The sequence below is a fragment of the Schistocerca piceifrons genome, chromosome 3 (assembly GCF_021461385.2).
Source record: "Schistocerca piceifrons isolate TAMUIC-IGC-003096 chromosome 3, iqSchPice1.1, whole genome shotgun sequence".
In the NCBI taxonomy this organism is placed as follows: domain Eukaryota; kingdom Metazoa; phylum Arthropoda; class Insecta; order Orthoptera; family Acrididae; genus Schistocerca; species Schistocerca piceifrons.
The window spans coordinates 873,061,364-873,066,084 of NC_060140.1; positions in this window are offsets into that span (position 1 = coordinate 873,061,364).

The window sequence follows — 4,721 nt, forward strand, 5'->3', positions numbered from 1 at the left end:
TCCTATTCCTCTTTCAGTTACAGAAAAACTAGTTATTTTTCGGCAGAGTAGCTGAGATGTCTGCGGATCACAGAAAGATTATTTCGTTTTAATATTCTGCTATAAAACTTCACTAAAGTCGGGCCTTGTTTGGTAAATGGTTTCCTCTCTCTCTCTCTCTCTCTCTCTCTCTCTCTCTCTCTCTCTCTCTCTCTCTCTCTCTCTCCAATCACCAATATATATCATCTATTTACTCGAGACTGAAAAGAGGTATGGCTTTCCTTAAAGCTTGAAAACTAATTTCGACTTTTAGCTACATTTCGTATTCAGCTGTTTTGATGCAAAATGCACCAAACAGATTTCGAAATAATGTAACAACTGTGGCATTCACCGGGGGCCGAACTGCACAATAACCCTGGGTTCGGTGTGGGGCGGCGGAGGGGTGAAGTGGACTGCGGTAGTCGTCGTAGGGTTGCGGACCACTGCGGCTGCGGCGGGGACGGAGCCTCTCCGTTGTTTCTCGGTCCCCGGTTAACATAACATAACAACTGTGACAACGACAAAGAGAAACTGAGTTCATTATCAAGCTATGATTTGAGACTACAAGATGCGAAAGACTCATTTTTTTTTTATTTAAACAGCACAAGGCTATTATAGTTTCCTAGTAGAGGACAACTATTAAACAGAATGAGAAAGACTGCATAGGGAGAACACATGCAAATCCAAAAAGCCGTGTTTTCTAATGTTTTACCTGAAAAGTAAAGGCCTTACTAAGACGCTAACCACATAGATAAATGTAGCTTTGCTATATTTAGATAAAACAATTCTTTTAGAGCTACAGCAGATGAGTGGATATTTGGCTATCACGAGTTGGCTGTAGGACTCTGTATCTTGTATTTCATAAACAATCTACTAATGTGGCCCCTGCATCAATGTTACACTGACTTCATTTCACTTTTATTTCCGAGGTTCTGAACTTCTTGCTTAGCTTGGTAAATTAATATTGTGGCAGAACTGCATTATAACATATAGTATTTTCCCTTATACTCTCATTGCTTGCTGACTGATTATACTCGTTTGTCCTAAGGTGGAATGTGGTACAAATCAAGAAATTTCTTTACACAAAGTTCTCTGAATCATTTGTTGTTATATTTGCTTTCCCCACTATAATCAGACTTCACAGAATACTGTATACCACCACCTTTAACACAGCCTACACTGACACACACAGTCATCCCTCAACTTTAGTGGCGCCCTCCATCGGTAATCCTGGAATTCAGCATGGTGTTGGTCCACCCTTAACCTTGATGGCAGCTTCCACTCTCCCAGGCAAACGTTCAATCAGTTGCTGGAAGGTTTCTTGGGGAGTGGCAGCCCATTCTTCACGGAGTGCTGCACTGAGGAGAGGTATCGATGTCAGTTGGTGATGCCTGAACGAAGTTGGTGTTCCAAAAACATCCCAAAGGTGTTCTATACGATTCAGGTCAGAACTCTGTGCAGGTCAGTCCATTACATGGCTGTTATTGTCGTGTAACCATTCCGCCACAGGCCGTGCAATATGAACAGGTGCTCGATCGTGTTGAAAGATGCAGTCGCCATCCCCACATTGCTCTTCAACAGTGAGAGGCAAGAAGGTGCTTAAAACATCAATGTAGGCCTGTTCTGTGACAGTGTCACGCAAAACAACATGGGATGCAAGCCCCCTGCATGAAAAATACGACCACACCATAACACCACCGGCTCGGAATTTTACTGTTGGCACTACACACACTGGCAGATGATGTTCACCGGGAAATCGCCATACCCACACCCTGCCATTGGATCGCCACCTTGTGTACCATGATTCGTCAATCCACACAACGTTTTCCCACTGCTCAATCATCTAATTTTTACTCTCCTTACACCAAGCGAGGCGTCGTTTGGCATTTACCTGCGTGATGTGTGGCTTATGAGCAGCCGATCGACCATAAAATCGAAATTTTTTCACCTCCCCCCTAACTTCCATAGCAATTGCAGTGGATCCTGTTGCAGTTTGGAATTCCTTGTGATGGTCTGGATAGATGTCTGCCTATTACACATCACGACCGTCTTCAACTGTCAGTTGTCTCTGTCAGTCAACAGACGAGGTCGGCCTGTACACTTTTGTGCTGTACGTGTCCCGTCACGTTTCCACTTCTATCACATCGGAAACAGTGGACCTAGGGATGTTTAGGAGTGTGGAAATCTCGCGAGCAGACGTATGACACAAGTGACACCCAATCAGCTGACCACGTTCGAAGTCCGTGAGTTCCGCAGAGCGCCCCATTCTACTCTCTCACGATATCTCATGACTACTTTGGTCGCTGATATGGAATACCTGGCAGTCGGTGGCAGCACTATGCACCTAATATGAAAAACGTATGTTTTTGTGAGTGTCCGGATACTTTTGAGCACATAGTGTATAAACTAAGCCCACTCGGCGTTACAGAGAAGTGATGAAGACCATAGCAGCTGTAGGACTCAGAAATTTTTCTCTCTCTGGCAGTGCCTTCAAACAAGCAGCTAAAACTCGAAAAGTGATGAGCGTCATGTTTAGAGTTATAGACATATTTATTTCGACTTCCAAATATCATTGTTTTCGTGTGTAAAATCGTATAGTGCAGCTGATATCGGTTTCAGAATCTGTTTCCCACAAAAGCACGTGAAGTGGCTTCAAATGGCTCTGAGCACTATGGGACTTAACTTCTCAGGTCATCAGTCCCCCAGAACTTAGAACTACTTAAACCTAACTAACCTAAGGACATCACACACATCCATGCGCGAGGCAGGATTCGAACCTGCGACCGTAGCGGTCGCGCGGTTCCAGACTGTAGCACCTAGAACCGCTCGACCACCCTGGCCGGCAGCACGTGAAGTGTCTGAGGGGTGGAGACGGAGGTTTCACCAGTGGGCTGCGGTCTTTTTTAGAGTCTGTGTTAAATTGTGGCGGTATACATCGCAAAATTGAAGCAAACTACTGTGCAGCGATCTTTTTGAATGTAAATTAGAGACATATTCAATTGGATTCAGTAATTTCTGAAGCAGCTCGTCTCAGGAATGGTTTCACATGGATTCTGCGATCTCTTTTTAAAGTCTGTATTCAAGTGTGGTGATGATATTCCTCAGAACTAATGTATAATTACATCGCAAATTGTTTAAATATTCTTGCATCATCTGCAAATCTCTCTCTCTCTCTCTCTCTCTCTCTCTCTCTCTCTCTCTCTGTGCAGTGGTACATTTAGTTCCTGTGATGTCTTCGAAACATGTATGTGACAATATTCCTCACACTGTTGCTTATTTAACACCAGATTTAATAACTCCTGAAGCAGTTCATGTTCAACAACAAGGGACGTCCATGCACAGGAGATGAGTAGGAGGAAGGCTGCAGGTATTTCCAGTGTTACAGGAAATGCTTAGCATGTGGCCACCCTGCAGCTACCGCATGCCAGTGCTTTGGGCCCGACACATGGCTTCTTCTAGTGGCCGGCATGAACGCCAGCATTTCCAAGTCCCTCTAGCGCACTCCGACTCCGGGCAGCCTGTGCAGGTGGCGAGACGCAAGAAAGTTTTCCAGATTCGTTTAAGCAATTGGTGATAGTATAACTACATGGTTTCTTGCACGATTGGAATGAAGAAGCGCCACAGTTGTTTAATGTTGTCTAAATTGTGCAAAACACCAGCATCAGTTCGAGGTGTATTGCGAATTCTGAAATAAACAATATTCTTAAACAAATTGTTTAAACAATGCCTTGCGCCTGCTATATTAGCCTACCATCGTGAGATCCTCCCAGTCCAGCAGCTAGACACAGACAGATCGAATTTCCCGCCATTTTCCCCTGGGCCGCCATTTTGTATTACATTACAGGAGGGGAGGAGGAGAGCCTACAGCGCCCTCTGAATGGGGTGTTGTGTGCTAGGCCAGTTGGACTCCTGACCTCAAGGTGAACACATTGGATGGAGCTACCGTCTATGACAACTCAAATTGTTCAAAGAAAACAATGTACCACAATGCATACAAAATAAAGACTTATGTCTGTCCTATCTAGCAGCCCAGCACAGACTGATTCCTATTCCCACCAATTTACAGATGGGAGAAGAGTGGAGAGGGGCAGAGAGGGCAGGGGAAGGAGGAGGGAGGGGGTGGAGTTAGATTACTTGAGGCAGCCCAATTGACCGATTATCCTGACAAAATCTGAATTTCTCGCCATGACGTCAGCATGACGTTGCCACGTCTATGGCCGCCATCTTGGATCCAGCATCTTGAATAAATTTTGCAACAGTCCAGCATGGGGTGCACAGGCTTTATTCCACTACTAGTGGTTAGGTGCTAGGTACCAAATCAAAAGGACCTCGCCGTAATATAAATAATTATAGGAATGAAATTGTGTGAATGTGATAGTGCGAATGTGTGCTCATGAAAAGGCTACAATATGTCAGACTTTATAGAAGTTAAATTGAGGTATCATACTACCAAACCACAAGGGGTCAGACCAGATACTATAAGTTGCCGATAAGAGTGCCAAGCATTTCTGTACATCTACAAATGATCACAAGCTACCCAAACATTGTCTTACAGCTATTCACTATCACAATCTTTGAAGTGACATAGTTATACACGTAATACACAAAAATGATATCCTGTAATTAAAAAGGTATAATTTACAAACACTGAAGGACGATCATTGCAGGTATTTTCAAACAGTTCATGTTGATGACTTGTATAA